This window comes from Amblyomma americanum, chromosome 7 (genome assembly GCF_052857255.1).
Source record: "Amblyomma americanum isolate KBUSLIRL-KWMA chromosome 7, ASM5285725v1, whole genome shotgun sequence".
Classification (NCBI taxonomy): domain Eukaryota; kingdom Metazoa; phylum Arthropoda; class Arachnida; order Ixodida; family Ixodidae; genus Amblyomma; species Amblyomma americanum.
In genome coordinates this window covers 65,033,807-65,051,541 of record NC_135503.1, presented here as the reverse complement: position 1 = coordinate 65,051,541, position 17,735 = coordinate 65,033,807, and the positions used below count along the sequence as shown (strand labels likewise).

The 17,735-nt window shown below is 45.6% G+C and overlaps 1 long non-coding RNA gene across 3 annotated transcripts in view; it reads left to right on the top strand.

Moving 5' to 3' along the window:
- LOC144099254 (uncharacterized) overlaps window positions 1-17,735 on the top strand; it is a 91,310-nt gene that overhangs the window by 63,621 nt on the left and 9,954 nt on the right. The window contains exon 1 of one of the 3 annotated variants that reach the window (XR_013307358.1): window positions 17,679-17,725. The exons of the other annotated variants lie outside the window; for them this stretch is intronic. This is a non-coding gene — a long non-coding RNA (uncharacterized LOC144099254). Of the gene's footprint in view, window positions 1-17,678; window positions 17,726-17,735 lie in introns of those variants that run through there. 3 annotated transcript variants of the gene reach the window in all.

Here is a 17,735-nt window from a genome sequence, read left to right as displayed (position 1 = left end):
ATGCGCCTGTTTCCAGAAAATAAACTCCTTCTCCCGTTCTATCCTTTTCTCCTGTTCTTCTGCCTCCGTCGCGGGCTCTTCTAGCTTCTCGTTCTTCTGCCTCGCGAGCTCTTTTCGCCTCGCGTTCTTCTGCTTCACGAGCGTCTGCGCGTGCTTGCACCCTTTACTCTCTCTGCCTCTTTGCCTCTTCTTTCTCCTCGTCACAGAGACGCATCGCCTCTTCCTTGCTTAACCCTAGCTTGAGCGTCAGTTCTAACGTTCTTGCCAAACACATCCTTTCTGCCGTCGAGAGATCGGAAAGATCCGAGACAAAGCAAAAACAAAAAAGGAAATGAATCCTGGCAGGCTCGCCACTTATCTTCGTCACGGATCTCTCCGGAGAACAGTCGGACCGAAAGAATGGAAACGCACATTTTATACACCCTACGTGACACACACAATAGAACACAAAACTAACAAATCTAACACAAAACACAAATACATAAATACACACGACCCGGGCACACTGCTATCGGCGTCTACTACTAACGTTCTACTATTAGCGGTCGACGTTCCTGCTCACGGTTGGTTCGGTGCGGCTGCGGCGTTGTATGGATCCCGTAACCGGCGTCGAGGCTGCGTTCGGCTTACTTGGGCTGGCGTTGCTGGCGGCGTCGTACAAGCTCCAGGTCCAAGTGCCCGTGGAGGTGATGCCGGTGTTGTTGGCGTTGGGGGCACCACCCGGATGGGTGGCAACAGCGCTGGAGACACCCCTGGACGTAGCAGGTGGTAGCGTCCTCTGTTGACTCCCAGGAACGGGCTCAGGCACGGCAGGACGTCCACGATGCGATGTCGTAGAACGCGAGTTCATCGGTGCAGTACCGGCGTCGCTCTCTTCCAGCCGATGTGTCCCTGACCCACCGGAATCTCCGCTTCTCTGCTGTTCCCCCTTGTGCCTCGCTCTCACACGCCCTTTTATAGCCTCGGTGTTAGTCCACGTATGCCTTGTCGTCGTCTTCTTCTCTTCTCCAGCAATCATCTCTCTCCACCTCACCGAATGCTTCTCCACCAATCATCTCCCTCCACCTCACCGAATGCTTCTTCTTCCTCTTCTGTATTCTTCGGTTAATTCGCGTCTTCTTCACACCTTTTTCCTTTAAAATTTCATTTAGGCTCTTTAATATATGTTACAGGCGTAAACAGCACTAAAGGCCTAGCACATACTGTGCTATCGTGGATTAGCGGACAGAGATCTAGATACGGGATCCCTCAGAAATGATGATATAGCTGGACTCTTGGATGAGTTCTATAGTATTAACGAGAGGTTGGAAGCTATCGTAATTAAACTCAAGAGGAGGTACAAGCTAAAGGCGGTGCAGGCCTATGCGCCGACATTTAGCCATGATGACCGGATAGTGTAAAACTTCTACGAAAACGCGTAATCCGCATTAAACAAAGTAAAAACGGCGATGGTTTAGTTTTGGTTAAACCTGGAGTGGCGCGATAGCTACAGCTGGCCGAGTGGAACTTGGTCACGTGACCAACCACGTTACCAACCACATGATCAGCCACGGCGCCGCGCCACCGGCAGCTGCTCCGCACCACGTGACCAACCACGTGACAGCGTGGCGACGCCGCCACGCTGAAGGCTCGAAATGCTACCATAATGTAGCTATCGCTACAAAATCACAGTACACTGTACTCACGGGCGACTTGAATGCGAAGGTGGGAAAGAAGCAGGCTGGCGACCAGGCATTAGGCGACTATGGGATAGGTTCTAGGAATAGAAGGGGAGAATTATAAATAGAGTTTGCAGATAGAAATAATCTACGGATCATTAATATATTCTTCCGCAAACGACAGAACAGAAAGCAGGCCAGGAAAAGATAAAATGGTGAGACTAAAAACGAAATCGACTTGATACTATACGCTCAATCTGGCATCGTTCAGGATGTCGACGTCCAGGGAAAGGTGCGTTATATTGCTTTAATGCTTTGTATATTGTAATTCTTAAATTAAGAGGACATTTCCCACGCAAGTTGTAAGTTAAATCCGCCATATTTCGTAACTTTTTCCGAAAGTGCTTGATATGGTTATTCCGAGTTAAGTGTTGGTCCAAAAAAAAGGCCTTAATATTTAACCACTGACTCAGGTCTTAGTGGCACACATTTACACGGGAAACAAGTAGAAGTGTGCAAGTATAGAGGTCGGCTGAGGGTAACCGGCTTATGTGGATTTCTGAAGCATAAAAATTTTGTTTTCTCAGGGTTGACAAAAATATATTTTTTACCAAGCCAGTCCACGATTTTATGTATGTCTTCTTGAAAACGAACACATCCTTTCTCTAAATCTATTAAATAGAGAATTATTCGCTGTATCATCTGCATATCTATATATTTTTCAAGTCAGTGGTAAACTGCCCATGTAAGTAACATATATGTTAAAAAGTATTGCGGTACACCGTATTTTATTATTGTATTGCTGCTATACTGATTGTTAGTTCTAACACACTGTAATCAATGGGAAAAGTAATTTCCGAGAAACCTGCGGAATTGACCTCGAAAGCCTAAGATATTTAGCTCACTTATCATTAGGGCATGATGCATGGTATCAAATGCTTTGGTCAGATCCATGAAATGATCTTAAGCGACACGATTATTTTCGCCCACATTATGAACGTAATCGGCAAATTCTTCTAGGAGTACTATTGTGTTTTTGGTTTTTGTGAAACCAAATAGGACTGCATTATGCAGAGAAAAGCTTTCCCAAAACGACGGCATCACGCATGCGATATGTTTTTCTACTATTTGCACTAAACAGCACGAAATTGCGATTGGTCTGTATCGTGTAGTCGTCTTTTCTACCACTTTCATAACCAAGCATTATGATCGATATTTTTAGCGCTTGTGGTATAAGGCCGCTTTCAAATATGGCATTTACTTTCCTTCGCATCTGATCTTTCAGCTTATTGAAATGAAAATATAAGGCACGAAATTGTACTTTATCAATTCCCGGTGGTTTTGTAAGCTTCATCTGCCTCATGGTTTTACAAAGCTCTGCTTCAGATATTGGTGGTAGAAAGGCCGTGTGTGCGCATGCGCGTACTGGCTTGAATTCGTCATAGTTGCGGCCATTCCGTTCTCTTAGGTTTTCCGCTGCTCGTTGGAGCGCATCTTTGAACTTTTCACATATCACCTGCGTGCTTTGGTTTGGAAAGTTGTTTTCGATTGTTTCCTCAATGCTGACCTGCCTTTTCTGTCCATTAGTTCATTTGCTATGTTCCATGTCTTTCTCCCGTTGTGCTTGCAAAGTGCGAATTGATGTAAGAAGTATCGCCTTTTAGCTTGTCGTATTTGTGCGCTGACAAGATTTCGTAATATATGAAACTCTCGTCTTTTTCCAAAATCCTCTAGTTGCTTTCGGCAACTTTGCCAAGCCTGGTCTTTTAAGTAGCAGATATTCATTATTTCATGAGTCATCCATTTATGGTGAGCATTTATTTGCCGCAGGGCGACAGAAATAGATGCACGATGATAAATACCTTGAAATATGACAACTATTTGCTTGTACGCATTTAAATGGTCAAGAGCAAACAGAGATGTCAAATTAGTACTCTTGATTATTGCATTAACCTATTTATTAGTTAAAAGTGTTTTGCGCGGCTTCCCTCACCATCGTTAATTTATTTCTGAGGATATCACGGCTGCTATAAAGTAATGGTTAGCTAATTTGAGACTGATCACGGCAGACCTATATTGCCGCTAATCATTGCAGTGTTTCTTCATTCTTCAAATCTGCCGACGCGCCGCTTTGTCGCGTTGTTTGCGATGCAAGACGGGACCAGATTTATCTCGATTGATCGCATCCGGGCAAAGCTGAATCTACGTTGTTCCAGAATGTTCTAGTAACTTTGCGCCCTTTATCTCGAAAGTTCGCTTTCAGCTTTAAATTGAGCACGGCCGACAGCGGCGGGCATTCCGTTTGACGAACGCCGAGCAGGCGTGTTGCTACGCGCCGCCGAGTGATTCATTCCATTGTGGGTGAAAATCAGCCCTAATAGAGTGTCCTTTAGACACCAATTTCGCAGCCTTTCTGCTCCCCGGACTGCAGTCACCACGTCGTGACAATATGGTTGTTTTGCCCACCTAAACACAATGTGGTCAATGCAAGTTATCATCGTGAAGAATAATAATTAATAATTGGTTTTGGGGGGAAAGGAAATGGCGCTGTATCTGTCTCATATATCATTGGACACCTGAACCGCGCCGTAAGGGAAGGAATAGTAGTCGCAAATTTGCGACTACTATAAACTGGGTAGAAGATCCTAAGCCACACCGCACACACGACTGGACAACGAACAAGCCAGGTGTCTGAGAAGACTCCAGGCGGGCAACTATCCGAACACTCACTGGCTATACCTCCTTATCATAGACGCAAGAGAACACGACAGATGTAAACAATGCGACCAGACAGGGACACTAAACCACATAATCTGGCAATGCCCCTACTCACCTGGGGCTGCCGTAAACATTCCTAATGAGGAAACTTGGGAGTCTCTCCTTCGAAGCTCAAAATTCGAAGACCAACTCGAAGCCTTCCGCCTGGCGACCGAGGCCTCGAAGAACCAAGAGGTTCACCACACAGGCCTCTAGTCGCGGAGCCCCCTACTCCCTCCCGGGTCTGCGTACCTGAACTGGGAAGGTAGGCGTGTCTCCTATATCGGCGTGTCTCCTATAGCGTTTGTCTTGCATAGTGCGAACCGCTATTTGTCTTCTATGTCACACACTGTAGCTTGGGTCTTGTGAGAGTTAACCCGCTTTCTTACAGTGCTGTACACCGACCCTTTCTGGTGGACCACACGAGGAGTAATAATAATAATTGGTTTTTTTGGGGGGGAAAGGAAATGGCGCAGTATCTGTCTCATATATCGTTGGACACCTGAACCGCACCGTAAGGGAAGGGATAAGAGAGGGAGTGAAAGAAGAAAGGAAGAAGAGGTGCCGTAGTGGAGGGCTCCGGAATAATTTCGACCACCTGGGGATCTTTAACGTGCACTGATATGGCACAGCACACGGGCGCCTCAGCGTTTTTGCTCCATAAAAACGCAGCCGCCGCGGTCGGGTTCGAACCCGGGAACTCCGGATCAGTAGCCGAGCGCTTTATCCACTGAGCCACCGCGGCGGGGCTCATCGTGAAGAGCAAAACCGCGAAACAGGACGGGACTTAGGCAGGCGACCACACAGGGCTGTACTGACTAAGCAGACTAAGCAGTACTGACAACAAAGGGCGGTACTCTCAGTACCGCCCTGTGTTGTCGCCTGCCTCAGTCCTGTCCTGTTTTGCGGTTTTGCTCTTCACGATGTCATACCAACTGGCCTACACCAAAGTCCTTCTAAGTTACAAGTTCTCATGATTGAATATGTACATAGACAGTGACTTCTGGAGTAGACTGTGGTATGGACTGTGTGGATTGATTGTGTGCATAGATGGTGACTGCGGGAGAGAATGTGTGCTATTATAAGAGACTGTGCGCATAGCGGGGTAGATACGACAGGCATTAGGACATTTTTAACATTGAAGGGACGCTACGGTGAAGCAATTTTGTACACTATACCGGTGGCGCATTCTACGAACTTTTCTTGGTGTGCGATACCACAAGTGTTAGCCAATTGTTTTTTTGGCTAACACTTGTGGTATCGCACACCAAGAAAAGTTCGTAGAATGTGCTACCGGTATAGTGTACAAAATTCTCCTGTCATGCGGCATGAGCTGCACAGGTCAATCAGGCAGATGTCTAAACACCAGGTTGAAAGAGCACAGTAAAAAGTTATTAAAAATAACGAATCCTGGAAATCTTTCCCCCATTGCGCAAATCACAAATGTTCACTGTACTTTGATCAGACAGCAATTTTAGGTCGGGCAAAAGAAAAGAAAGGAAGGGAAATAAAAGAAGCCTTTGAGATAAGGGAGACCGGTGAAGACGAGTGCGTAAGCACACCATCGGTGTTGTTATCAAGTAAGGAGGTGCATCTAATCAAAAAACGAAGGAGCGTGCGACACAGCCGTTGGCAATGAATTGATTATTTCAGCATGTTCGTGGAATGTATTTATGTACTCTCGTACCAGAATAAATTTTAGCTGTTAGTGCGCACTTGTCCTGTGTCCTTCGTTCCAGTGTCGTTTTGTTAGTGTGTAGCGCGTTATTCAAACCAAAATGTATAACCAACTAGCCCACATTGCTGCCTTAGTTATTTCATTGCCAAGCAAGGTTTCAGGGCGTCTTTACGGATGGGTGTGGATGTGATGCTCTGTATTGCATAGCCGGTTCTTCACTTTGCTTTTTTTTCCACATAGATTCTAAACATGGCGCACTATTGTATTTGTTTAGTCTGTACAAGCGTCCGGATGTGAAGCCGCGCTACTTGCCGCGAGTTTAAAGCGAAACGCGCCCTCAGCGCGCTTGTTGCATGCCTATGTTCGCTTGTTAAATTCAGTCGCGTTAACTCTATTGTTGATCTCTGAAAACGAAACATACGGCAAGAAAAATTCATAGTTAATAAACTACGGCAAAGGTCACTAATGTTTGCCTAACATGTTTTATTTCATGCGTGCGGCATCGTAATAACTTTACGAGAACCTTAAGCTGTTTTGGACTGACCTCGAAGATCTTCAGTTTCTATTGGGCCAGATCTTCAGATTAAAGGCGAAATTTAAACGAACAAAAAATTTAATTTTGCAATCCAGGCACTCCTCGAGTACCCGCCACGGTGGCTCAGTGGTTAAGGCGCTCGACTACTGATCCGGAGTTCCCGGGTTCGAACCCGACCGCGGCGGCTGCGTTTTTATGGAGGAAAAACGCTAAGGCACCCGTGTGTAGTGCGATGTCAGTGCACGTTAAAGATCCCCAGGTGGTCGAAATTATTCCGGAGCCCTCCACTACGGCACCGAATTCTTCCTTTCTTCTTTCACTCCCTCTCTTATCCCTTCCCTTACGGCGCGGTTCAGGTGTCCAACGATATATGAGACAGATACTGCGCCATTTCCTTTCCCCCCAAAAAAAACCAATTAATATTATTACTCCTCGTGTGGTCCACCAGAAAGGGTCGGTGTACAGCACCGTAAGAAAGCGGGTTAACTCTCACAAGACCCAAGCTACAGTGTGTGACATAGAAGACAAATAGCGGTTCGCACTATGCAAGACAAACGCTATTTGAAACGACCCTGCCTTGGGGGCAAGTTATATGTCGGACAAACCGAAAGTTCTATTGATCACAGGGCAAAAGAGCACGCCAATAGAGGATATGCGAAATTCGCAGGGCCATCTCATGGCGCTCCGAAAACTAGGCCCGCCATGTTGGTTCGGTAGAGAAAACGAAACCGCTGCCTAGCGTTGGGTTAAAACGGCTGCGCTCCGTTTGAAATGTGACAAGCGGATGGACAGTTGCGCTACGGTGTGTGCTCTGCAAAGACAGTACGACGCGTGCGGGAAGCAGGAACGTTTCAGCATCTCGCTTTTGATTTTTTAAACTCGGTGCTAACATTTAATAACACCAAACGTGACGGGAGGTATCATGTGCCAGCACGATGACCAGTGCACACCTTTCGCTTTCTACGCTCTTTTTTCTCGAAGCTTTAAAGGTGATTTGCTTTCAAACTAGGTTACGGATCCGATTCTTTGTAATCCCTAATCAAAATTAGGAGTAGATATTGTGCATTTACTAACTCTTTAACAGCGCATAGTCGGTCGGACGTGAACAAATCGACGCGTACTTCCACAGCGCAATACAGGAGGCAAATTATTTCCGCCGGCACAGGCCTGTGTTGCTCAATCATGTGGTCCAGTCAGGAAAAAGCGCGTTCATCAATTTGTCAGCAAATTGAGGCCATAGGAACTAAGTGTGCTCGATCTACGAACCTCGATCGCTCGTGCTCTGGCAAACTAAGCGCACTCAAAGAACCATACGCATATTACTGTTTAGATTTTGGGGCGTTCACATGAGTTTTATCAAGTTCAATTGCTTGTAGAAGGGCCAGAAAGGTCTCTCGGCCGTGTGGCTGTTGCAAGGTCCCAAGCGTTTTTCTTTAATATCATGCTATCGCCTCTTCATGTTATGCGCGTTAGAGCTCCGATGTGATGTGATAAACTGTATGTATAAGAACTGAGGTGTGAATGTGTTAATTATTCAGGATATCCACTTGTTGATATGGACTGTGTGCAGGGCAGTATTCACTCCATGACGCAGTTCCAACGAGTCGTACGCCTGTTTGAATCAACGCAAGCAACGGCTTTGAAACAATGACGTTGAAAATCACGGATATGCATTGCACATTGCAGTTATGGGAATGACAGTACGCAGCTGGTCGAGGGTGTAGTGTGATTGTATCGCAGTGCACGCAGCTCATAGCGTCAGCGCGCACGATAGTTCGCAGCGCCACAGAAGTTGGTCAACACATTTGCGCACTCAGCGCAAAATCACCGCTTGCTGCCGTACCGGATGAATGCGCTTCCACTTGGAAACAAAACAGCGTTGATAATGCGGGACACTTGAACCGGTATTTAAACGCGAGTATTAAAACGACAGCGGCACAGAGTTCAACTTTCCAACCAACTTTCCTGTGCCGATTAATTCTAGCCATGATCAGCGCCAAACTTCAAGCGAAGCTGGGGACGCCATAGGAGCGTGCTGGCACTGAGTAAAAGCGCTTACATTTTGCGAAAACGTGAGCAGAGCAAGCAGCAAAGCATCTATGGCATTGGCTACATTGGCTACAGCTGCACCGATATCGGAAAGTACGCATAGCAAACGACGCATCAGCTCGACGAGCTCGACCGAACCAAGATGGAAACCGGAAGCTGTGGGCGCGTTGTTGCCAGACCGGCAAGCAGTTTCGCATACCGTCTATTCACTGGAAGTTGCAAAAAGTGGTGGGTTTTGTTTTTCCCCACTGCGGCCGTTGTAAAGATTAATCTCCCCTGTTAAATTAAACACGCAACAGAAAGAAACATTGTAAACACAGCGCACGCAAGAATCGGGCAGCCTTCATCATCCAAAAGAAAAAACAAGCGTGTGTAACCGAGCCATTTTACTGAAAGAAGTCGCACTTCTTGATAATTAGTTTTCTGATGTGGGCCATGCAGCGAATTGGCTCTTTTTCGTCAGTTGTACACAATGTTTTCCTCACTTTCTTTGCTATTTACAGTTTATTAATCTGTTTTTGTGTCTTACCTACTTTATCACAATATTAGCGACCACGCTGTAAAAGTGTCGTTTTTCTCCCTGATGCCTATTTGTTCACTTGCCCTTCTTCTTGTTTTATTTTCATATTGCACAACGACTATAGGAATCTTCGAATATCTGAAAGTGGCAGTTGATCGTCAGTGATAGTGGTTTCCTTTTTTGTCCTTTCTCGTCATTCGTGCTACTTAAACCATAATCGTTTCCAATATGAAGGGCCAGAATTTTCAAAATTATTTTCCTTTTCTCAACCTCGTGGAAGTAACTGTGGCTTGCATAACATAACTTCGGTTTGTGTAGAAATTATTCTCGCCCACTGGTTCCACAGTTCAGTCCTAGCAAATCTGTGCAATGATATTGGCTTTGCAGAGCGCCGTCTGATTTACACAGCTGTACGTAGAGATACACCTTCGCTTCCAATTATTTCACTCCGCACAGAAGTTTAAGGCTCTTCGTAGTAAAATAATCCGCAGCTCATGTATTGGCATCGCGAAAAACAGCCCCCAAGATGGACTGGACGCACACGTGCGCATAAAAGTAATGAGACATGACAGCAACGCACTACGGGATGGGGGAAATGGTGGCGCCGCGGAAAGGAGTGCCGGTCGAGCGAATTACGAGTAAACTGGACAAGCTGCACCCAATCAGAGGCAGCGGATGAGGCGCCTATTAGCAGCTCGCTTCCCGAAAAGCGGAGTGTGATCTGTATGTACCGTGTCATCGGCGCTACTAAGCGCCATTCCTTTGACGCCAACCAGCACCAAGTATGTTGTGCTCGGAGGAGAGACGAGACCACCGTGGACGCGGCCAAACGTCAACAGCGGCGAGCATGGAAAGGAGACTCCCCAATATTTCACTCAGCCAGTGATATATGACACGCACAGACAAAACAATATCACAAGGCTCCCGCTGCCGCCGATAGGTTTTTACCTCTCAGCAAAGTACGGGCCCAAAGAACCCTATGGGCTACGATTTGGGTTCTTTATCGTGGATCGAAATCTCAGCACGAACTGTTGTCTAAAGAATAGCGGAAACAGACGAGTATATAATGGAAAGAAGCACGAGGTTCGCACAGGCACCGCCTACAAACTCGTTTATCAGTGTGAATTGAAACGGAATGCGGGCGTGTTGAGCTTTACCGAGTTTATAAATGCAGAGCTAAAAGAAAATAAGGGAAGAACAATCAAACTGCATATGGGAGGCACTTAGTAAAGCGCAGAAAGAAATCATAAATCCGATAAAAACAAAGTCAAACTGCAGATAAGCTAGATTACCACTTCCATTTGACTCCAAATGAAACATCTTTTTCAAGATAAAGTGTGTCACGTTCTTTGCGCGCATACAACTAATGATGCGCAAAAAACTACTAAACTTGGCTGCCTCTCCAGCCCGTGCACTTGCTCATGTACTTGTTGATGTAGACAAACAAAAATGCGAAATTCGCCATGTACTTGAATTTTTTTTCCTTCTAGTGATAAAATCATGCACGTAGTCAATTCAAGCAAATTAAACCATTTCCACTGTATTTTGCTGCCAAGAAGCATGTTCATATTTGGAGGTAGGATTGTGGCTATGCTAATGTTTTCCTGGCCTGCACTGCCCAACCAATGGCCCAAATGTAATTTCTCCGCGATATGCCGAAGACGACGTAATATTTGTCAAATAGAGGCGTGCCACCGTTCTGTTCACCATGTAATGGCACAATATAAACTTACGCGGCCTAAAGACATAATAAATATGTTCGCTAGGTTTCTGACTCAGGCAACGACAACTTTACTCTATATCCTGATTGATGTTCCTTCGATAATTTGAGAGACACGATCTTCGACGTCTAAAGAACTGCTGGAACTAGAAAATCTGTCCAATATGTTTTCGGAGTTGAGAACACTACATTTTCGCCTACTCTTCATACTTGAAGTTACTAAAACCTTCAGGATATTATTGTAAATTAGGGTAACCACTTTCATCTTAACCAATACTTCAGTCCTTCAAACATGAATTCGTCGCTTCTTCGCGGATCGGGCCAACCCGCCCCCAGTGCTTTTCGCCTTCTTTCAGTCTGGTTAATTAGCAGTGGCACAGACGCCTCCCCGCTCAAGCCACTTCTCGCAAGTTTATTTCTTATGCTATTCCCAGTAGAATAATGATGAACAGTTCGTTGTGTAGCTCGGGGATGCCAGCAGCAAGCGCTATGGAGTGCACGAGCATTCGATTCGTAGACGTAAAAATAATTCTCGCATCAAGGACCGATGATAGCACAAAGTGGATACTAAATGTACCGAAAACAGCTCTGTTTTAATTCTGTGCTAAGAAATTAGCAACAGCCAGCTGTGCTATCAAATAGTTTGGTTGAATAATGATTGCAGTTCGAACCCAGGAAGCATATCGATCAGTTCAAGTACTTAAACACACCATTCTATTCTTTTTTTCCAACATGACCACCTTGTGCAAGCGTACAGTCTTGACAATGAAGATAACGTTATCTCGTGAGTGGATAAGGCAACCTGCTCATGTTTCCCCCTTTCTGACGAAGTCACGGAGTGAAGTTACGGTTTTCACGTTGCCTGCAGTCGCTTGCCGACGAACGGGTTCGGCTTGCTGGGGCCCACTAAATAAGAGCTGCGAATCCCCAGATGAGTGCAAGCGTGCTCTCTGCAGAATTGGGAACACGCTTCATCCCATGCCGCCCGTTTCCAGATGAGGGGGGGGGGGGGAGGGCAGGTGTGGAGGTGCCCAGACTGTGAACTTCAAATTTGGCTTCCAAAGGCGGTGAAAATCCTGGAGCATAGAAAATAAACATACCGCGCGACATCCCTGTCGCTGAGAAGGGCGTACCACCAAGCAGGGCCGCATTGATTTCTGATACCGAAGAGCTCGGTACCTCGAGGGGGTGGGGGAGGGGGAAGAGGGTGCGGTTGGACGAATCAAGCCTGGGTACAGGTGGGAAATTCCGCCGTTCTCACAAATCAGCGAAAAAGGTTGAAACGACAAGCCTCGCCAGGGCTCCCATTTGGAGCCGAAGATATGAGAACGACAGGGAGTAATACCTAGTAACCGCTAGTAAGCCCGGCTTCATCTCGCCAGTTTTGTAGCCCGAATTATGTTTCCGGGCGCATGGAAGGAGGTCAGACGAAGATAAAAAGCAACTGCTACCAGGTTAGATACTCGTAGAGTAAAAGGCGGTTAAAATTTTTTGCCGGTTGCGAGAAAAGTGGAAGGGATCACCGCTGGGATTAATACATAGAAGTAGGCGCCGATGAATCCCCTGGGTTGTGTGAAAGCGAAGTCCTCTGGGACTTAACGGAGGAAGCGGAGGCAGTTTGCTTGGGGGATAGGACAGCAGATAGTTGCCCTCAATATGATTCTTTGTATAGGAGGTTTGGCGCAGAGGTAGAACATCCACTCCCTTGCAAGATGACCGGGGCTCGAATCCCGAGGCGATGTAATTCTACACTGGGCTTGAAAAAAAAACTCCTCGTGTCGATGGCAGTGCATATCCAGGTCTGGGGTGGGGCCTGATCTCACTGACCAGAACCGACAACGCACTCCCTCACCAGAACAGGATTTGGCCACAATGGTGTAGTGCTTGGCCACAGCCATCCATGAACAAACCAATTAATCCTCGGCCCTCAGTCCCCAGCGGCTGCGGAGCAACTGACCAAAGCGGCGGTCAGACTTGTGACGCAGTAGAGGGCCCTAAGAATCTCTGGCTTCGGACAGGCCGCCATTGGAATCCGAACCTGGCAACGTTTAAGGCTGGAACCTTATCCTGTCATGATAGCCAGCAGTGCTGCTCGAGGAACTAGCGGGCATTAAATGGGATATCATAGGGCTTAGAGGAGGACAGGTGAGACGTATACAGCACTAAAGGCCGGGCACATACTGTGCTATCATGGATTAGCGGACAGAGAAGATCTAGATACGGGATCCCTCACAAATAATGATATAGCTGACAACTTGGACGAGTTCTATAGTATTAGCGAGAGGTTGGCAGCTATCGTAATTAAACTCAATAGGAGGTACAAGCTGAAGGCGGAGCAGGCCTATGCGCCGACATTTAGCCATGATGACCGGATAGTTGAAACTTCTACGAAGACGCGTAATCCGCATTAAACAAAGTAAAAACGGTGATGGTTTAGTTTTGGTTAAACCTGGAGTGACGCGATAGCTACAGATGGCCGAGTGGAACTTGGTCACGTGACCATCCACGTTACCAACCACATGATCAGCCACGGCGCCGCGCCACCGACAGCTGCTCCTCACCACGTGACCAACCACGTGACAGCGTGGCGGCGCCGCCACGCTGAAGGCTCGAAATGTTAACATAATGTAGCTATCGCTACAAAATCACAGTACACTGTACTGACGGGCGACTTGAATGCGAAGGTGTGAAAGAAGCAGGCTGGCGACCAGGCCGTAGGCGAAAATGGGATAGGTTGTAGGAATAGCAGGGGAGAGTTATAAGTTGAGTTCGCAGAGAGCAATAATCTACGGATCATGAATATCTTCTTCCGCAAACGAGAGAACAGGAAGTAGGCCAGGAAAAGATATAATTTTTGAGACTAAAAATGAAATCGACTTCATACTATGCACTCAATCTGGCATCGTTCAGGATGTGGACGTCCGGTGAAAGGTGCGTTATATTGCTTTAATGTTTTATATATTGTAATTCTTAAACTAAGAGGACATTTCCCACGCAAGTTGTAACTTTAATCTGCCATATTTCGTAACTCTTTCCCGAAAGGGATGGATATGGTCATTCCAAGTTAAGTGTTGGTCCAAATAAAGGCCTTAATATTTAACCACTGACTCAGGTCTTAGTGGCACACATTTACACGGCAAACAAGTAGAAGTGTGCAAGTATAGAGGTCGGCTGAGGGTAACCGGCTTATGTGGATTTCTGAAGCATAAAAATTTTGTTTTCTCAGGGTTGACAAAAATACATTTTTTACCAAGCCAGTCCACGATTTTAAGTATGTCTTCTTGAAAACGAACACATCCTTTCTCTAAATTCATTGTATAGAGAATTATTCGCGGTATTATCTGCATATTTATATATTTTTGAAGTCAGTGGTAAACTGCCCATGTGAGTAACATATATGTTAAAAAGTATTGCGGTACATCGTTTTTATTATTGTATTGCTGCTTTACTCATTGTCAATTCTAACACACTGTAATCAATGGAAAAAGTAATTACCGAGAAACCTGCCTAATTGACCTTTAAAGCCTAAGATATTTAGCTTACTTATCATTAGGGCATGATGCACGTATCAAATGCTTCGGTCAGATCCATGAAATGATCTAAAGCGACACGATTATTTTGGACCACATTTTGAACGTAATCGGCAAATTCTTCCAAGTGTTCTTGCTTTTTGTGAAACCAAATTGGACTGGGTTATGCAGAGGAAATCTTTCACAAAATGACGGCATCACGCATGCGATATGTTTTTTCTATTATTTGCACTAAACCGCACGAAATTGCGATCGGTCTGTATCGTGTAGTCGTCTTTTCTACCGCTTTCATAACCAGGCATCATGGTCGATATTTTTAGCGCTTGGGGTATCAGGCCGGTTTCAAATATGGCATTTATTATCCTTAGCATCTGAACTTCCAGCTTAATGAAATGGAAATATAAGGCACGAAATTGTACTTTATCAATTACCGGTGTTTTTGTAAGCTTCATCTGCCTCATGTTGTTCCAAAGCTCTGTTATTATATTGGTGGTAAAAAGGCCATGTGTGCGCATGCGCGTACTGGCGTGTATTCGTCAGAGTTGCGGCCATTCCGTTCTCTTAGCTTCTAAGCGGCTCGTACGTGTGTATCTTTGAACTTTTCACATATCACCTGCGTGCTTTGGTTTGGAAAGTTTTTTGATTGCTTTTTTCTATCAATTAGTTCATTTGCTATGTTCCATGTCTTTCTCCCGTCATGATTTCAAAGTGCGAATTGATGTAACAAGTATCGGCTTTTAGCTTGTATTTTTGCCCTGACAAGATTTTGTAATATACGAAACTCTCGTCTTTTTTCACCATCTTCTCGTTGTTTTCGGCAACTTTGCCAAGCCTAGTCTTTTAAGTAGCAGAGATTCATTATTTCGTGACTCACCCATTTATGGTGCAGATTTCTTTGCCGGAGGGCGACACAAATAGATGCATGATGATAAATACCTTGAAATATGTCAACTAGCTGCTTGTATGCATTTAAATGGTCAACAGCTAACAGAGATCTCCAATTAGTATTCTTGATTATTGCATCAACTTTTTTATTATCTAAATGAGAGTTTTGCGCGGCTTGCCTCTACATCGTTAATTTAATTCTGAGAATATCACGCCTGCTATAAAGTAATGGTCAGCTAATTATAGACTTATCACACCAGACCTATATTGCCGCAAATCTTTGCAGTGTTTCTTCATTCTTCAAATCTACGAACACGCCGCTTTATCGCTTTGTTTGCGATGCAAGATGGGACCAAAATTATCTCGATTGATCGCATCCGGGCAATGCTGAATCCACGTTGTTCCAGAATGTTCTAGTAACTTGGCACTCTTTATCTCGAAAGTTCGCTATCAGCTTGAAATTAAGCATAGCCGACAGCGGCGGGCATTCCGTTCGACGACCGCCGAGCACGCAAGTTGCTACGCCACCGCCTAGTGATTCTGTGCATTGTGGGCGCAAATCAGCCCAAATAAAGAGCTCCTTAAGCACAATTTCAGCAGCCTTGCTGCTCCCAGGACTGCAGTCACCACGTCGTGAGAATATGGTTGTTTTGCCAACCTAAACACAATGTGGTCAATGCAAGCTCTCATGGTTCTCTGTCCTAAAAACATTTCCCTGGTGTAGACATTTGTTACATTTATGAGTCCATATTCCGCTAATAAATTCAAGTAATCAGCCTCTCCTGTCCTAGATTCCTGTAGAGCATCATCATTAAGGTCCCCAACCAAAAGAAGTCTTTTTTCATTCATATGCCTTTGAAGAAAACGGTTCAATTCATTCAGAAACATACTAATCGTAGAACCTTCCTTCGGCCTGCTACTCTGCTTGTCTGGGATGAAATGCTTCAAAAATAGGTCTTTGACCACGCATTGAGCAATTAAAAATACCTTATGCAATATCGCTCTCTCGCCAATGCTGCCCTTGCGCCATTAACATTCAACATCATAAAAATCTTTTCAGCAAATAAATGCGATACTAGGTTCCGGACCCATACATCTATCAATAGCGCGTCGTTCACCCAGACAGGCCCCTGTCATCCGATGTTTGCTTCTAAAGCGCAGAAAAAATCCAATGCCGACCTTTCGAATCCATTTAGAATCAGACATCGACAACTGCGCCCAGCACGATTCATACGAGATAGGAGACAAACTGTACTGGGTTAACGCGTCAAGCCTACCAATTTTTCTGGGCGGGTGACACGTATTGATAGATTTGGCGCTTTGTAAAGGAGCGCGAATAATGACCACGAACAGCTGTGGCGCAATAGATCTTGGCATGTAGCGTCCTGAGGATCGATAAGTAGCTGCGCATATGTTGCTTCCCTGCAGCGACCAGACTTCCTTTAGCAGTAATGGGGCTCTCTCCGTATTGCAGTGACATCTTCGCACTGCACGTCGACGCATCATCAGTAGGGTGTCTACCGAAGGACACTCTCACATTGCAATACTCCATCTCTAGCCAGATTCGTGAATGCAATGCGTTCTTTCGTTCTGATTTCTATGTGCTTCCAATGAAATAACAACTGGACCTTTCAGGATGTGCGCTTTCCTTTTTTCAAACTTGTTCAGGACAAAGTTTGAGACACGGCGTTTTATGAAAGTGGTCATATTGCTTCCCGTGGCACATGAGCCGGAATCTGTACCCCAAGAAACACATAGGGGGATTGAGGGCCGGTCGGGCGCAGGGCAAGAAAGTGGTTGTTGGTACACGAAATTGAACAAAGGGAATGGAAAACAAAAATAACGCTTGCTGTGTATGCAAAGAATTCTCACGAAGGGGCGGGGCTATAATAAAAAAGAAAAGCACACTCACCGTTTAAAACTGAAAGCCTGCTGCAACATTTGGGGCGGAGTAGCTACACTTCAAAGCATACCTTGCACGTGGTCGCTTAACACCTGCCGTGCGTCTGTTGCATTCGAGGTGTTCAATGACATCGTATGTCAATACATCGGCCATACCATAACACGTGCACATTTCTTATTAAGTGAGGCCACTACCATGGAAAAACCGTGATACGTGCTTTGGCGCTTAACTTGTGGTACGTACGTGCAAGTAAAAAAAAAAGAAACACTCGAAACATCCCAAGATTCTCACGCTGTGCTTTTCTGCATCTCTTGTATCGGACACGTGAGGCTCTGTGGGCGTTGCCGATCGTGTGGCAGATACGGTGTGGCAACACTGGAAGCGTGCGATAAAAGCTCGTCGATCCGCACCGTGCTTCTTCAGTTTGGTGACAGAAAGGAAGCCATGAAGAACATTGCGCTGGTACTCGCTGTGATCCTGCTGTCTGCAGGTAAGTGCTG